General features: G+C 37.0%; 1 long non-coding RNA gene across 1 annotated transcript in view; it reads right to left on the reverse strand.

Moving 5' to 3' along the window:
• LOC108699676 overlaps positions 1–19,573 on the reverse strand; it is a 44,821-nt gene that overhangs the window by 10,660 nt on the left and 14,588 nt on the right. Inside the window, exons 5-7 of the long non-coding RNA XR_001932850.2 lie at positions 18,282–18,342; positions 5,719–5,760; positions 4,287–4,338 (exon numbers count right to left, since the gene is read on the reverse strand). This is a non-coding gene — a long non-coding RNA (uncharacterized LOC108699676). The remainder of the gene's footprint in view (positions 1–4,286; positions 4,339–5,718; positions 5,761–18,281; positions 18,343–19,573) is intronic.

The following is a 19,573-nucleotide window of genomic DNA, read 5'->3' on the forward strand; positions in this document are numbered from 1 at the left end:
GCCCGAGGGGGAGAGATACTTCAGGTATTTAAAATAGGTCCTTTGGACTATGTGAGAAAAATGTATATGCTTTGACTGTCCCATATTCAGCTGACTTTTTGATTAATTTGATTGAAGAAAATCTGTAAAAACCAATTTACAAGGGATTTCAAGATATTCTGGCATGATTCAAACAAATGGGTGACTATTAACAAGAAATATGTTGCTTGTGTTAACATAAATGATCTAACAAATTTACCATCTTCAATTACTGCTTCAAAAATGAGAATAAAAGCACTGATTTGCAATAAGCCAACTGCCAGTAGAGTAAAAAAAATGACAGAATGTGATAATGAAAATCACTCTGAATAATGTTATCAATGCAATTAAAATTGTGACCTTAAAAAAATTACCTAACATATCAAAGATATCACCTTCCCCATTAACTTTACAAAATGTTTCTTTTTCTTTTCCTTAGCTGACAACACTTCATTGTAGATATCCAGCGTCTTGCGGCCCACGCTCAGTATAATTTTGCTAATATCTATTTTAGTCTGTTTCTTTTTGCTGCAAGGCATTTCATTCGAAAGACGTCCATGCACCATTTAATTGGTACAGGAAAAACAACAGAAATGTTTTCTGACTGAAAAAATATACATATATTTACTGACAAGCAGCAGAATATTGGAATTTCTCTGTTAATCTAGAAAAGGTGTTAATCTACAAAGAGTGTAAAATATCTCCTAGAATTGCTGAACTTCAGCCACAAGTATCTTCCCATTTTGGCTTATCGCAGAAACAACATTAGTGTAGTAGAACATACTTCCTCACAACGTATTGCACATATAGTTGTATAACAATGTGCAATAACAAGTAGAAGCAATTCGTTTTTAGGGATACCCAACGTTTGCTGGAATATATATATATATATATATATAATGAAACAAAAAAGACCGCACTCACAGGACTTATCATGAAAAAAAGCCACAAGGGCTGTGCTTTTATTCCTCTGAGGAATAAAAGCACAGCCCTTGTGGCTTTTTTTTCATGATAAGTCCTGTGAGTGCGGTCTTTTTTGTTTCATTGAATACACGTAAGTTCTACCAGCACCAAGGCTTTAAACTATTTATTGTGGAGTGCACCAGTCTGGACTCTTATATATATATATATATATATATATATATATATATATATATATATATATATATATATATATATATATATATATATATATAGCCAGTTATTTTAAGTCAATAAGATCAGCGCTTCATGGTGTATACCAGAGCAATCTAGGCATGTAGACATTCACTCAATTGAATTTTGCTGTGATGCAGGCTAGAAGAAATACTGACCTTTATCTGAACATGAATCTATGTTGCAAAGTCCATTGGAGTGCTATTTCAGGTATGTGTGTAGTTACAATAAATATATTCTGATTGTGTTTAAAGGGATTCTGTATTCTAATTAGTGGTGCTTGCGAAGCAAAGCATCACTACTGTTATCTTGCAAACTTATTTTTATTCTTCTTCCGTATGAAAGTTTGGCGCGTAACTAGTCCCGCACCGTTTGTCCTAGACCCATGAATGAGGTGTCAAATCGTGCAGCTTAATCGGGAATGGGGTGGTATGACTTTTCTAAGGGGTGGGTGGTTAATTGCCCCTTGCGGGGGCAATTAACCACCCCGAAAAGTCCCATAGATTAACATTGAGGCCAACTTTTGACGGATTCTAGCGCAGAGAGGGAATCTTGTAGAAACGTTAAATTTACCACATTTGAAGAGGTTTGCGACCTGTGTCAGATGATACCCCACACGAGGGTATAAGTTTTACCCCCGGGGCAGGAGAGGTCCCCAAATTTGCCCCATTGACTTATAATGGGGAATTTATCGAATAATTAGTTTGTCGCAGACCCATGAATGAGGTGTCAAACCGTTCAGCTTATTCGGGAATGGGGTGTTGTGACTTTTCTGTCCTATTTTGGGGACCCAAAAAAGTGAGCGGAGCCGCAAACAACCAATCAGATTTTCCCTATTGACTTCAATGAGAAAATGTAAACAGCTGTAATTCTCACAGTAATAAAGCCAGAGCTCCCAAACTTGGCACCGTGGGTCACTGGGTGACTGCAGCCAAAATTTACAAAAAGTGGGCGGAGTCTACAACAGCCAATCAAATTTCAGCCATTCAATTAAATAGGAAAATTTTAAACTGCTGCCGCTAGACGGTTAATGGCAGGGTCCTCAAACTTGGCACAGTTGGTCACTGGGGGACTGGGATTAAAATTAAGAAAAGTGGGTGGAGCCAAAACCAACCAATCAGATTTCTTTGATTGGTTTTAATGGGAAAAATTAAGAAGGCTGCCATTCTCTCAGTATTGATGTCAGGGACCTTGAATATCACAAATGTGGTCGCTGGGGGTTTCCACTTCAAGTTTAGAAAAAGTGGGCGGAGCCACCAACAACCAATCAAATTTCATTCATTGATTTTCAATAGAAAAAAATAGAAATGCTGCCATTTTTACACATTAAATGACAGCATTCCCAAACTTTGGTATGTTAGTCACTGAGTGACTGTGGTTCACAATTAGGAAAAAAAAGGGCGGGGCAACAACAGCCAATCAGATTTGGGCCTGAGTTTTGCCACGGCAAGCACCACTCACATTTTCTTCAGGAAATGTACCTCTCTAGTTTTTTATATTTAATTCTGAAATCTGAAATGGCGTTAGACATGTTGTAAGTTCCGCAAGTACCCCCAGTGATGTGACTTGTGCTCTGAGGGCAGTTTCAGGCTGTTATTAGTAGGAGAAACAATAATCTATCTGAAGTAGTTCCATTGTGAAGAGCTGGCTCTTTCTGAAAGCACATGACCAGGCACAATGACCTGAGATAGCTGCCTACACACCAAATATACAAAAAGATACATTTATTGGTCCAACAATAAAATTTTAAATGGTTTAGTGAATTACGTGCAATTTAGACAGTGTTATTTAGTAATAATAACTATACCTTAAAAATCATGAGAGAATCCATTTAAGCATACTAATATTTCTTTTTATTTATATCCTTATATTTATTTATTTGTTCATTCATTCCCTTATTTATTGCCAACTACACCAAGATCCCATTAAATCAGCCATAAACTGGAAACATAAGAATCTACAATATTGGCAAAATAGGTGTTTGAGAGCTAGCTCCGTAAATTTAAGAATCTATCACAGACAAAAAGTTAAAGTAATTGAAAGCATAGCTCCATTATATCGTTCATTGTACTGCCAGCTGGATTCCAGAAGGTGGTTTCCAAAATTGTAACCAGGCCATCGCTCAACTAGGTTTACATCTTGGGGCAGAGGTCAAGAACAAGCATCTGCAGCTAGGCTAATTTCGATGCAGGAATGATCCACAAGATGAGGAAGCATAGGGAGGTTGGGTTATTTTAAGCTGCATATATTAATTGTGAGTGAGTTATATGTGGTGGTTGGGGAACAGGAATCTCAAGAGGGAACCTGTTCAAAGATTTGATCAGTCCCATGTTAATACTTCCCAGGATACACAGCTTTATTAAAAAGCATTTAGACACACAATGGAATATGAGCACTCTTCTTTACTAACTCTTCTCATATTTATGATATCAGAATGTAAATCTACTAAAAGAAGGAGTTTGAACCAGCTCCACGTCAGGTCAATGTTCACAAATGAATACTATTTCATCTTTTTCCTTCTTGGTGTGTTAGAAAATATATTACAAGATTGTTACATCACTGAGAATGAAGAAACTATATAATGAGCATGTTAGTCATCGTAAAATAGAGTTATCTTAAAAAGTAGCAATTATCTGCTTGGACTTCTTGCAATACTGGAAAAAAAGACTGAGCTTCTGATCTCCTGTTAATATTTTATTAGCAATTTCAAAGGACTAAATATATTTTTTCTTTTATTTTGAATTGCACATAAGTACTGCATTGTATAAATACCTGTGACCTGAATACGTCTTATTGCTGTTTATCGCTTGAGGGATTGAGGTATTAGAATACAATGTGGCTGATTATAATTGTACCCCCTGAAGAAGCAATATGCAAGGCTAATGCCCCTCTCAATTACCTCCCTCAAGGCAACACTTTTTCACACAAAGCAGATGCCAGTTCCAGGGATCATTCAAGAGCAATAAGATACATTTTTCTTCATGACATCCACGGAAAGTTAATACCGTGTTGGGGGTGTCAGTTCCAATATAATCTGTTGTTTGCTAAACAAGATTCATTTTGAGGTTTTGTTTTTCTACAATCTGTTAATAGTTTTGTGTTGAATTACTTACTTTAAAAGCATTTCCAACTCCAGAGAGTAAAAGGACCAGATGTTGCCCGTGCCTAGAAAAAAATATAAATAGTGCAATTGCAATTAAGGGATTGGCTAAATGAAATGCAAAAAAATCTTGCTTATAATAAAAGCAAAGTTTACAGATGCCATTGCACATTGCATCTGTAATATTCTATAAAACCTAATATATGCACAATTAATCCTAAATGGGTAAAATTACAATAAAAACAAAGTCATAATTCATTATTGGTACAAACTCAATATTTTGTTATGCAGCATATATTCAGTGGCATGGACTTTTTAAAGCTGGATAGCTGATCCCAATGAATAAGTATAAGGCAGGACATTAAGAAGAGAAAACTAAGAAGTGGTCCTTTGCTAATAGTATGTCAAAATCAATAGTATAGTTTGTTGTGTGTATTAAAGGAAATCTATACCCCCAAAAATGAACACTTAAGCAACAGATAGTTTACATCATATTAAGTGGCATATTAAAGAATCTTATCAAACTGGAATATATATTTAAGTAAATCTTGCCCTTTTACATCTCTTGCCTTGAACCACCATGTCGTGATGGTCTGTGTGCTGCCTCAGAGAACACCTGACCAGAAACACTACAGCTCTAACTGTAACAGGAAAAAGTGAGGAAGCAAAAGACAGAACTCTTCATTCAATAGAATCTGCCCAGTTTTTTTATGCAGTGGTGCTTCTTTCCTCGTTAGACTTCACCGCAAGTCTTCAGCATACATATAATTAGAAAAGTGAGGAGAGCAATCCAGGGCAGAAGATCTGCAACAATGTAGTTTATTAGCAGCTACAAAACACACAACATGTTTCAGGCCTCAAACGCCCTTTATCAAGTGTAACAAAAATGGAAATAAAGTGACCTTTTAAAACATATCCTATTGGAATCTCACCCCTTAATTACAGGGTCAAAGTTCATCCCCTCCATGTTTCATGTGAAAGTGCCAATTAGCAGTGTTAATAAAATAAATACAATAAAATGTGGAATAAAATTGTCGATCTTAATCATAAAAAGATTTTTTAAAAATTATTAAAGTGCGTTTGTGAAAGTGTGCATATAATCTTTCAGACATTTACAGATTAAGGCATATATCAAAAAAGTGTATATCAAAGAATAGTCCAGCATTATACAAAAAGAGTTTTTTTCAACCTTAATCCATGGCATATTCAATCCATTGCCATATCGCCAATTTCCACATATAAATAAAATAAAATTCACTGATATAGGGCCTGGGTACTGGACATCACAGTGCCTACCTAGGTTTCACGAAGCATGCAAAAAAACGTTCATAAGGCAGAAACTAGAGTAGCTTCCATAATATTCATTCTGGCAACTTACATGGTAATATTCATTACTATATATTAATTAAATGGCCAAGTGCCAGTATATAGTTGAATTGTCTTACCCTTATTGCGACTAAGTTGCTAGTATATCCTATTATCAGAACCTGTAATAGTGAAGACACAAAGTTAAAGTTAAAGATACGGTTTTAGGCTCCAACTATCATTCATTCCATCCGGAATAAGAGTATTCAACTTTCTGATCCATCTGCCTTCGAGTTGCAGAAGTTTGTTTAACCTGTTCCCTCCTCTCTTATCTAACACAGCTTCATCTAGGACACACCATTTCAATTGCATAGGGTTATGTTTATGCTCCACAAAATGTCTGGATACAGACGTATCTGTTTGTGTGTTCATCTTAAAGTTCCCAATATTCCCTCTATGCTCTTGAATACGGATTTTGATTTCCCTTTTTGTTTGCCCTACATAGCCCATGCCGCAGGGACATTTCAGTAGGTACACTACATGGGTCGTATTACAGGTGGCATAAGTTTTGATTTTTATTTCATAACCTCTAGTGGGATGGTTAACAACATTGTCTTTCATAATTGATGAGCAACAGTTGCAGCTCATACAAGGAAAAGTTCCAGTTTTGGATTTTCCAAGAAACCTAGGCTTCTGTAACCTCGTGTCCGAGGGACAGAGTATATCCTTAATCGACTGGCCTTTTTTATAGCAAAACAGGGGTGATTGCTTAAAGAGGTACCCAAATTGTTTATCAGCTTGTAATAGTGGCCAATATTTCTTAACAGCTTGTTCAATTTTTCCACTATGCTGATTATTTTTTGTTTTTTTGACAATAGATCGATACGAGGGACTAATTCCACCTCTTCTACGGCTTTTTCTATAAGTTCAGGCCTATACCCCCTTTCCAAAAATTTACTCGTAAGGGCAATTTTTGCTTCCTCATATTTATATGGCCCTGAGGTAATTCTCTTAGCCCTAATAAATTGGCCTTTTGGAATTGCTTTAGTAACTTTATGATTATGGAAGCTCTTCGCGTGAAGTAGGTTATTCTTGTCTACAGGTTTCCGATATAAATCAGTGTGTAGTTTACCATCGGCCAAACTGATCTTCACATCCAGAAAATTAATTTCTGATTTCGACCATTCGTAAGTGAATTTTATGGTATCATGGCTTGTATTTGCTTCGCTCAGCATACTGTCTAGTTGTTCAATACTCCCAGTCCAAAGGATGAGAATATCATCCACATATCTGTAATAAGCATGTATAGAATGACAATACGGCTCCTTATTAAGAAAAAATTGTTTCGCCAAATGGTGTACAAACAGATTTGCATATGATGGGGCAACTGTGGCCATCATTGACGTACCCTGAGTCTGCCAAAAGAATTCGTTCTCAAATGCAAAATAGTTCTTTGTTAACACCATGTTCAAACAATCTAATATGAAGAAGATTTTCTGATTAGGCAAATTGCTTTCCAATAGCAACCAATAAAAGACAGAACTCTGTCTGTTAATAGGCTCATGTGACCTAACAAGTATAGTTTGTTGGTATGTTCGTGTGCACAGTGAATCGTACGATCCCAGGGGGCAGCCCTTAATTTTTAAAATGGCAATTTTCTATTTATGATTACCAAATGGCACATACTACTAGAAAAGTATATTATTATGAAAGCAGGGTTTTACAGGGTTTTACATATGAGCTGTTTTATGCAATATGTTTTTATAGAGACCTACATTGTTTGGGGGGAATAGTTTTCCTTTAAAGTGCACACAGTGTGGGTCATTTATCAATGCTGGGCAAATTTGCCCATGGGCAGTAACCTATGGCAACCAATCAAAATGCTGCATTCATTGTTCTACTTACAGCTGGCTTTAAAAAGCAAATCACTGATTGGTTGCTATAGGTAACTGCCCATGGGCAAATTTGCCCAGTGTTGATAAATGAGCCCCAGTATTTCTTGTATTCTTCTAATCTAAGGATGGAAAGGCCTTTGCCTGAAATTATGCATTTGGCATGATGCAGTATAGAGTGACTATTTACTGGTATGGCACTACATTCTGATAAGATGCTGGATTTAGCTAATACTTTATTTTAGTGGGACAGATTCGAAGTGAGAGGGATAGCAAATAAGTAATGATATCCCAGCTCATTGACATGACCTCATGATAGTTAGATGCTCAATTAACACAAACACTGGAGGCACTAGACATTGCATGAGGTCCTAAGATTCAGAAAAGTATAATATATATCTGTAGATATATATCTGTAGATATATATATATATATATATATATATATATATATATATATATATATATATATATATATAAATATCTGTATGAATTGAACTAATGCGTCTATGTGACATCTATTTACTGCTCACATCTTGAAGCAATAACTAGTGATGGGCGAATTTGTTTCGCTTCGCTGAACAATAATGTTGACATGTGGCGGTTTTGATGTGAACGACTTTTCCGACAAGTGTCAAAAATTCATTCGCCCTCAGCGAAACGTGGAAATTCACAGCAAATTCGCGCCAGCCAAATTTATTAGCCCATCACTAGCAATAACTTATGAATATCCATCTTTAAAGAGACGCTGATAGAATTTGTAAGTCTATAAGCAATACACCATCAAGGGCCAATAAACACATTTTTAACAATGCAAGTGCATTTTCATTTGCACCAATATAATTTTGGTTTGTACTGTTGGAGTTGCCAACTAGGGCTGAACTGTAAAAAAGCCATAGTAATTGGAGAATTTAGAATTAATTGTAATATAGTTACATACTTTTTGTTTGCAAGACATACAATAAGTATAGTATAGGTTCCATAAGAATGTATGTTAATTAAAAAATATACATATATGGGACCCCTATGGCCATTATCCTTTGAAGTAGATAGTGATTATAAAGCAGTGGTTCCAACATTCCCTGAGTAGACCACCATGCATTGATTTTGGAAGCTGCCGTGGGCTGGAACTTGTAATAAGAATTAGTAAATTCGCCAGGCGCGAATTCGCGGGTAATTTGCGCGTTTCGCCGCCAGCGAATAAATTCGCGAAACGCCCGCGAAAATTCGCGGCAAAAATTCGCCGGCGTCAAAAAATTTTTTTGCGAAAAAACGGACGCCGGCGCCAAAAACGGGCGCCGGCATCAAAAACGAGACGCTGGCGCCGTTTCGCGAATTTTTCGCCGTTTCGCGAAATTCGCGAATTTTTCGGCGAAGCGAAACGGCGCAAATTCGCCCATCACTAATAAGAATTCATTAAATTGTGGGCAATGATGAATGAAAACAACTTAATATCATAATGTAAGAGTTCTGTCTCCCTTTTATGATGTTGTTTCCAGGCCTGGACTGGCAATCTGTGGGTTCTGAGGGGCTGCTATAAGGTGCAATAGAAAGTCAGTATTTAGTGGGCTGGTGGGGGCTGATTGGGCCTCTGTGTACTTATAATGCCAGGGCCTATTTTAATTCTCAGTCCGGACCTGGTTGTTTCTGTACCTACAACTTGACCATATATTTCAGACATGGTTTCCTAAAAGTCCTATTGAACTGGTTGAGACAACCCTAGAAGAATGTTTACTTTGTAAGCCTCTGTCATGGTATTATAGTATACTAATACAGATACAGGTAGTCATTCTCCTCTTGAAAGAGCAAAACAGGGATAGAAAATGTATATACCAGGATTGAACAATGAAATGGAGAAAGATGCTTGTAGGCTGGTTCCAGAGTGAACAATCTTTGTCAGAGATACCGTAGTTCTATAGAAGGTTAACTTACTTAACAGGGTTTGCCTTATCGCATTCAGGCTAGATAAATGAAAAGTAGGCCTACCTAATATCCATTCCCCTAGTATCTTATTACTTTGTATCACTGATGATAAACTCATTCTCTAGAATCCGAATGTGTTTTATGGATCTGTTATTAAAAAAAAAAGCTATGCTACAACACTGGAAATGTATTAAACCTTAAACTCTGAGCTTCTGGAAGAAACTAATAAATAACTTGCTGTCTAATGAAATGCTCAGCAACCTACGTGGCCAGAAACTGGCCAAAAACCTTGATACCATATAAAGCAAATGATTGGCAAGAATAAGGTAGGGACACAAGGTCATTAACTAAACCAGACAGGCAATTCACCGCCAGCTCTCATAGCCCATTTCTGAGTTATTCTCTCTTTTATCTTTTTTATCTTTGCTGTTTCTTATTGTACTGTATTATGTGTTGTCTGTTAAAAGAAAAATACAATTTTATAAAAAAAAAATTTTAAAAAAAGGGGGGAGGGAGAAATATAAAAATACATTTGTGGTTTATAGCAAGTAAGAGTGTTAACTGTCCAGTGACACATAACCAAACATGTTTAGCTAATGCTCAAGGGGCTGCAATGTATTTTTTATGCTTTCATTTTTGTCATGCATATCAGATTGAAGATTTGCCAGGGGCTGTTTCTAAATAAATGAACATAAGTGAGATTTTTTTCTATACACTGTACATTCTGTGCCCCATATAAACTAAAAATCTGATATTACACATAAAGCAACACATTACTTTTTTTGTTGGTGTTTTGTTGTTGTTGAAATGGAAATAAAGAGAGCTGACATTTATAAATCACATTTTCCTCCTCTCAGTAGCAAAACGTTCAAATTGGAGCCTGTTGTTTACTTTTTTAAATGAAGCATTCAATCAGTAAAGTCTGTAGAACCTTGTCTATATTTCATCAGTGAAAGAATATGATGGTAACAATCAACTATAGTTAGTGATGGACAAATCTGTTCCCTTTTCCCTTCGGCAAAATATTTGCGCATTTACAGCGAAATTTGCGAAACATTGCGAATTAACAGCTAAATTCCAGAAATGTCGAAAAATTTACAAAATGCATTGAAGTCAATAGGCATCAAAATAATGTTGACATGCGTCAATTTTGACACAAGCGACAATTTTTATACACACGACTATTTGGTCAATGGGCGTCCAAATAATTTTGACACACAACAATTTTTATGTGCGCTGAAATTGTGATGTCACATTTTATTGTCGTCGCAGTTTTGTGAATTAATTCGCTTGCGGCGAAACGCGGAAATTCGCTGCAAATTTGTGTCTGTCAAATTCATTCGCCCATCACTAGCTATAGTTAAAGGTATGGCAGATTACAAAACAAAAGGTGTAATTCATAGAAAGAACAGTACAACATAGGCCATGTTCTGAAGCAAGAGAAGGACAAGAAGAAATAAAAAAGGAATTGTATTAAGATAAGTCACTGTCCATAACCCATAACATCCTTTTCTACTGAAAATCTAAATGGTCTGTTTATCAAAGGCACTTTTTATCTGCTTGCTTGTTTTTTGAGCTAATAAGTGGTTTGTTGTGTTTCTAAACTGAGATACATTACTATAACATATGTCATGAAACAAAGCTCAAATAATGTGAGTGAAAGTCATGTCGGCAATTGGATGAGCTTTATGGGCCTTTGTTCTTACACAAGCCAACCAAAGACACGTCTGCGGTTTGATGAACTTTAGGAACCTTTTTTTCTTTTACACGGCTCTCACGTCACTGTGACAGCAATTAACCAATAACAGGGGTTTTCAACTGTTTTCTTTCAAGTGATTAATGTATGTAAGTTTTTGGCCCCATACTCTAATCTAATTTCTATGCCTCCAGGTTTTGTAGACTTCATAATGCAAATATCTCTCAAGAATAAAAAAGGGAAGTCAGTTTAGGTTTTCCGTGATAAATTGCAGAGAAAAAATTATTTTCAGTTCAAGTAAGATTAAAACTGAAAACAGAAAATAATAATTTTTGCCCAAGATCCAGCGAGTTCTGGAAATATACTGTAAGCACCTTGCACAAGTGGTACCATACAATGTTCAGCAAGTTCAGCGCTGAGGTTTTTAAAGATGAAATATACTGACATTTTAAAGATGATATAAACAAAAATGATTTTTTACACCACTATGGGTCTGGTCTTTGCAAGTCATCAATATTATACAGAATATGTATATATCGTAACTGTCAAGAACTCCCTAGTTTAGAACCAAGGACCTGTTGAATACTTGCCTGATGCTCCTCCGGGTTGAGTCATAGAAGACACTATGGTTGTGACCTACCAGGTCATCTAAATATCTTCTCTCCTGTCTGTATTTACCTTTTCATGTAAAACTTCAGAAATGTTTGCTAGTATTGCTAGCCAGATGTAGTGAAAAATGCAGGCTGAGAATCTGCTTCTCCACTGCTTGATGTGCCTGCACCCGGATACTTTGCCTTGGCTCAGGTACAGTGTCGGACTGGGCCGGCTGGACGATGAGAAAAAAACCTGTTGGGCCCCAGCACTCGTGGTCCCCGCCGGCCAGACCCGCTCTACACAGTCTGACCTCCGCCCACTTGCAGCGCCCGTTCCGCCCACTTTCCTTGCCCACTCCGTCTGCTCACTCACTCAGAAACAGATGAGTGTGAAGTAGATACACTCCGCGAAGGGGGCAGAGGGATGTTAGTTGGGAGGGAGGTTTGCTAGGACTGAGGAGGGGGGCCCTTGGGGGGGTGTGGGGGTCCTGATGTGGCTGCCCCCCCTCAGTCCGACCCTGCTCGGACGCATTCAGGAGCGGCAGATTTCAGTGCCAATGTGCAAACTCTCACATTTCGCATTGAAATCCACCTGCATCTGAACTGAGGTAATGTAACCAGGTACAGGAACATCAAGCAGCAGAGAAGCAAATTCTCGGCCTGCGGAGATATATCTGGCACTAGCCTTAACCAGCACATCTGCTTTTCACAACCAGTTTAACAAACCATTCTGACAATAACAGGAAAGTCTTACCAAAATGTTTTGTTCCTTTACAAGAAACTATACTATTACAAAGCCATTGCTTTGAGTTCATGTCCATGTTTTTTTTTTACCATTACGAATCACTATTTTTAGCATAATTGTGGACAACTGTAATTGTCACCAAACACTATTTGGTGATCATACTAATAAATTGTAGATGTTGCATTTTTGTTTAGCTTGTACCAATTGGGTGCATATTAAACAGTTCCCAAAATCTGTAATGCAGCAGTGTTGGCAATGACAGTGTATAATTTAATAGCTGGCAGTCAGTTGGATGCATTTAAACCATGTATCTCAGCAAAGCAGTTTGATGGAGGTTCAAATATGGAAGAGACTCTAAAAGCATCTGGATAAATGCAGCTTTGCATGCAGTTTGCACTTTGCAGTGCAAATGAGCCCTGGACACAAGCGCAGAACTGTAAGTTTACATAGTTACCTAGTTTTTCACTTTGCACCATGCCCATTGCATTGTAAATGACTCTTCAGGTCTCTGTCCAGGTAACACAATGTTTCCTCAAAGAGTGTATTAACTATGCTGGACCTGCAGTATTCATTAGAATTTTTACTTTGCTGGGTAAACACCTGGGCAGCTAACAACATACTACTCTTTATTGGTGGAGCATAGACTCTTCATTTTAGCTACCAAAATCTTGTCACACAGTCCAAGAGTTTGCTATAATGGGTGTCTATGATTCAGTGTCCCTGCGTGACATGAAACGTGTCAGGCATTATCCTTTTAGATGTAGTGTAAAATAAAGTATTACATTTTTATATTAAATTTTTGGCTCTTTTGTTGGAGTTCCGGATTGGTGCCTGCCTAATGCTGTTTTGTCATGAATAATGGGGGTCTTGTCTCACACCATCTAGTGCTCCTTCAAGTGGTCCCTTTTCTCAGGGGCAGTTTCCTGTAATCATCAAGGTAATCAATCTTTCTACCATGCCCAAAATCTAGTAAAACACATAAACATTTAAAAAATATCTGGAATTAGAATCTAGTTGTTTAGTCGTCAGCATATACAATGCAATGTCTTGTCATGTTATTACAGAGCAAAAGAATCAGGCAAGAATTACATATGTTCATTAAAGTCGACCTGTCACCCAGACACAAAAATCTGTATAACAAAAGTCCTTTTCAAACTAAACATGAAATCTAATTTCTATTTTTTTATTAAAGCATTCATAACTGTTGTAAGCTTATTTAAAAATCTCAGCTGTCAATCAAATATTGTCTGCCCCGCCTCTATGCCTTAGGCATAGAGGCGGGCAGGCAATTACTTTCACTTTCCATTCAGCACTTACTAGATGTCACTGCTCTACACATATTCCCCCATTTCTCTTCACCATTTAATCAGAGCCCCGTAACTAGAGGGGGGCAAGCCATGGCACAGAACGTACAGCCGGGCCCTGCCCCCCTCCGTACGGCCAGAAACGGCCGCATTAGAACAGTGGCGCGAGCTGCCAGGGGGGCCCTGGGGGGGTGCGGGCCCTGGCCCAATCACACCCCCTGCTCCCCCGGTAGTTACGCCACTGCGTTTAATTGTGTAACTAGGACATGGGGATGGACATCGGGTCCCCCATTCTGGTGCACAAACAGGATTCTGAGATGATTCAAGGCTTGCCTTAATAACCGTGTCCACAAAATGGCTCCTGCCTGCTTGCTATAATTTTGAGTTCCCAGATAATAATAATAATAATTTATATAGTGCAATAAAGTTCATTTTGCTTGACTAATGTGATGAAATAGGATTTTGAATATTTTTTTTGGGTGATGGGCCCCCTTTAAAACAATACTCTAGGGGTTCCAAGATGGTGTTCACAGGTGTTTTGGTGTCCAGTCACAAAATCCAAACCTGTATCAAATGTTTTAGCATTTCCCTGAGTGTTCATTAGTCTGCGGTCAGTTTCTCTATCTTATTTATAAGTCTTACAGTGTTATAGTCTATTTCTCTTAGGCAGGAATCTGCATCATTTTCTCCACCTTAAAGGCTTTAGATATAAGACAGGGAAAATGTGAATCAGGGCATTTAAAAAATGGCAGCTCACTGGAAGAAGATCTATATTTAGTAATCTTAGAGAGAACTGACTATATGATACTATGGCACGAGAGGATTGTAAGAAGCGGTTCCAAATTGCATCAATTTTCATCTTCCTTATGTTCCAAATCATATCAACTACACTGCTTAAGCAATTTATTTTGTCAAAAGACCAGTATTTTCCTGCTCTGCTTCAGCACCTGAGTATAAACTTTCTGGTTAATAAGCAAAGTTACTATTGCCACTTTATTTACTGTATCAAAATGTTCACTTTACTTACATAATGAAACAGCAGCATAAACATATTACACCTGCTTAGTCAAGGTAAATCCCCACAAGTGAAAAGGAATAAGGTATTAAGCAGAACAGCATTCTGAGCCAGACAAGCTTGCTTTGAATGGAAATATCTAAAATAACTTATTGGGGGGGAAAATGTTAATTTTATTTTAAAAATGTGCCTGATTTCAAAAACACATTACAGGTGTGGGACCTGTTATCCAGATTACAGGTCTTTCCATAATTTGGATCTACATACTATTAGTGGGTTATTTATCGAAGTCCGAATTTATCTCATTGTTTTATGAAATATTCTCCAACCAAATCAATAAATTTTCCTGTTCAGGAAAAAAACGCAAAAAAATCGTTCCAAAAATTTGAATCGTACAAATTTTTCGGATTTTTGCCCAAAACCACGAAATCTTTGGATTTTTGCATGAAACCCAGCGCAGATCAGGATATCTTCGGGATATAAATATAATAAATCCCAAAAAAATGTAAAAGTTTTTTTTTTACTATAAATTTGGATTTTATAGTAAAAAAAAACTTAAATTTTTCGGGTTTTTGCATTCCAACTTTAATAAATAACCCCCTAAGTCTATTAAAAAATCATTTAAACATTAAAATCAATAGAATTTTTTATGCATAGTCTGAGGATTAGTTATATATTGGTTGGGATCATGTACAAGGTCCTGATTTAATATTACAAAGAAAAGGGAACTCATTTAAAAAAAATTGAATTATTTCATTAAAATGGAGTCTGTGGGAGATGGCCTTCTTGTAATTCAGAGCTAGATAACAGGTTTCCGGATATCGGATCCTTTACCTGTATTAACATATGTACAGTGTCTGACTGGCCAGCTGGGTTACTGGGCCTTTTCATGGTGGGCCCTGGCCTTAGTGGGCACGTTGCCCTTTGTGGGACGCAGAGCATTTACTCTTTACCTTTTCCAGGTTCTGACTGTGTTTCATTTATTCCTGGCAGTGAATAAGACAGGTAAGAGTTAGTTAAGGAGTCTATGATGGGTCAGATTTATTGCCAAAGATAAGTAACAGAATCAAGGGAGGCAATAAAGTTAATGTGGCATTAAGGAGAAATCTCTTTAATTGGTCTGGAACACACCTTAAATCCCCAACGTCCTTTTGAGGATAACAAAACAGTAATACATTAATTAAAGGTGTATTTGGAGACCAAATTAATCTGGATGTATAAGACTTTTATTTTCCTTTAAAATATTTTTGTTTAAAACCTGGCCAACCAGGAACCCAACTTATAGTAATATAAATATATAAAAAGATTTTTCAAAATGCTTCAGGTAGGTGGTCACTTAAAATCACAGTAATAGGAATTTTCCAAATCTCGTAGGTTGTATTGAATTATTCCCCCAGTCTTACAACAACAATTATGTAGAGCAAAATTGGTGTGAGTTACAGTTCTCCAACTTGGGAGTATTACGGTGTTAGTTATAGTTCTCCAATTTGGTAATCAAGTAAGAGGTAATTTTTCCAAATGGGTTGCCAGGCTTATTATGTGGAGATATATGGAGAGAAGGGGTTAATTGGGGTGTCCCCCACACCCCTCTCTTTCCAGCTACACATGCCCCCGAATAATGGACTGATTTCACCAGATCCTGTGTTCCGTTCTTTCCTCAAGGTTACAGTTGGGCACGGTCACTAAGGGGCAGATTTATCAAAGGTCGAGGTGAATTTTCGAATGAAAAAAATTCAAATTTCGAGCTATTTTTTGTGTTCTTCAGCTAGGGAATAGTCCAAATTCCATTTGTATTTGAAAAAAATTCAAAAATTTGGATATCGAAATTTAACATGTACTGTCTCTTAAAAAATTCAACTTTGACCAATCACCATCTAAAACATGCCAAATTGCTGTTTTAGCATATGGGGGACCTCCTAGAACCTATTTGGAGTCAATTTGGGGAAAAACTTCTAATCGAATTCGATCAAATGCGATATTCCTTCAATTCGTATGATTCGAATTCGGCAAAATATGGACCTATTTGATCGAAAAGGGACCTATTCGACCAAAAAAAACCTGTGACTTCATTTTGGTTGGTCTTTTTAAATTAGAATTTCGATGTTTTTTCAATTGGAAATTGGACCCATGATAAATATTCACCTTAGTGACAGGTCACTTATCGCTAGATCCAATAGCCTTTTCGTGATGTCTCCACTTTATAAATGACTCTTTCCAAAGATCCAAGATGGCGCCTGATGTGTCTCATTGTGTGCGTTCCACTGTGGAGCCCAAAACTAGCTCACACCAAATCTCAGCAATTTACAGATTAAATTGAGCTATATTGAGTATTTTGAGCTAAATTCACCAAAATTAAATATCAACCTTAGGAGTGACACACCACCTAGATACTGCAAAGCGTTTCGCCTATATAAGGCTTTATTAAGCAGTTGCAAACAGGAAGTGGTATCTTACCTTACTTTATATACCCTACTCTTAAAGGGGCCATGTCCATAATTAGCTCTAAAGTATACCCCATCTTAAAATTATTACATACAGCTTAGCAGAAACAGTTTTAAAAATAAATTTGCATTATAGAAAAGGTGCCAACTCAAACCTACCATTCAGTCCCTTTGTGTGAAGGGTACTTAAAGGGTACTCCATGGATATTTTGATTCATTAACGCAAACAACAAGCCTTTTAGCCTGCAGAAATTCAGATGCTTTAAATGCAAGTGTTTTGCATAACTGTACATTTCTGTTAGCACATGTATGTGTATGTAAATTGCATGTGTTTTAGACTGACACATAAGCAATATGCTGGGAATGAACTTCATTCCAATCTATTACTTTGTGCACTATATCAGCTTTACAGGATGAAAATCGGCCTTAACAGAAACATCAGACTGAGTGGAAGAAATATTGCTTCAGTGTGTATTTGTTCTACTGTTTGCAGTGAGCATTGAAAGAGGGGAAATAGAGTGTCAAGTAAAGAGATAAATGACAGCAAAGAGAGAGACAGAGGTAAGGCTAAAATAAAGGAAAAACAACAGGGAATAGGGCAAGTGATAGAGGGGTTACTTAAGGGGAAATTACAGAGTAGAAAGAACTACCCAGGGAATCTATATCCTACTCATAACCACTATCTAGTTGCCTTAAACATTAACATTTACAACGGTTGGCTGCCAAAGACATTGCAGTGCTTGGATAAAGTACTGTGTATATGTCATTCAGAGCCTTTCTCAGTAGCAAGATTTAAAGACTTCATGCTCGCTTGTACGTCAGCCAACTAAAACATGTCTTAATCCAAAATGCTTCCCTCTTGGCTGAGTTTCACTGACAGAGTAAAATAGAGCCATTTTTTCCCTGACTTACACTGACAAAGGGTCAGGGCTGTCAAAGCTTAACAGTTTATAGAAACTCTGTACATTTACAGTCAGCGTTGTACCTGTTCCCTTGTTTAAATGTCTATAGCATTCACAGTTCAGTGCTGTCGCGTCTAAGCCATTGTTTTCATCACCTCGAAACGATTTCATACACAGACATAAATGTACTTACGGGCACAGTTCTACTTCCAGATATTGAGTGGTCCTGTTGTTCAGAAAAAATGATTCAACCACTGCAAGTCAAAAAATAAATGGTGTTAAAAGAAGGAGAAAATAGGATATTACTGGAACTGTGTGTGGCATAAGTACAGCGGCAGTTTGCTACTAGACAGATCCTAATTATTTGGAAGGGGATAACCAATTTTTTTTTTTTCGCAACAGTGGGTTTTACTTCTGATCCTCTGATCATTTAAAAAGGTAAGCGTATCTTATTTATAGGCACTTTTTCTCTTTTATTTGCTTAAATGTGCAAGGATATGATATTATCCTTGTGTACCCTCCTATGGAGTTGATACATTAGCAGAAGCTTCCATATTGCTTGCTTAAAATTTTCCACCGACTTTAGTACGAGGATAAAGTTCAATTTATTTGTGGTTAGCAGAAGAGACCCAGAACATTGTATCCATGCCAGATAACTGACAAGATCCAATATTTTGCTACTGCGGGGAGAGAATTGTGCAGAGTGGCGGCTACTGGACCCGTGGAGGAGCAATGAATCCTTTACCCCTCTGTTATTAGTACAGTTATGGGCCCTGTTATCCAGAATGTTTAGGACCTGGGGCTTTCCATAATTTGGGTCTCCATACCGTAAGTCTACTATAAAATCATGTAAACATTAAATAAACCCAATAGGCTGGTTTTTCTTCCAATAAGGATTAATTATATCTTAGTTTGGTACTGTTTTATTATTACAGAGAAAAAGGAAATCATTTTTTATAATTTGCATTATTTGGATTAAATGGAGTCTATGGCAGATGGCCTTTCTATAATTTAGAGCTTTCTAGATAATGGTTTTCCAGATAAGGGATTCCATGCCTGTAGTTTTAGAATCAGAAACCTCTAAAACTAAACACCTTTTTTACAGTAGTCTTTTCAAAAGCATTCCAGGCAAGATTTAAATCAATTTTCTTTTTGAGTTCAGGATATTATGGACTGACACATGGTTATTTTTTTAAATCTCTGTAGACAGCTATGTATCCAAAAAATTGCTTTACTGCAACATATAGATCCATAAAACTAAGAGGCCAATTTACCACAGTTTGTATTTTTTTCATTTCCCTGAACTTTATAGCTCTAATAATCTTGTATTTAACTAATTACAGGTATAGTATCCATTATTAGGAAACCCGTTATCCAAAAAGCTCCAAATTGTGGGAAGTTCTCTCCCATAGACTCCATTTTATTTAAATAATTCAACAATTTACAACATATTTCCTTTTCTCTGTAATAATAAAACAGTACCTT

The sequence above is a fragment of the Xenopus laevis genome, chromosome 1L, assembly GCF_017654675.1.
Source record: "Xenopus laevis strain J_2021 chromosome 1L, Xenopus_laevis_v10.1, whole genome shotgun sequence".
Lineage (NCBI taxonomy): Eukaryota > Metazoa > Chordata > Amphibia > Anura > Pipidae > Xenopus > Xenopus laevis.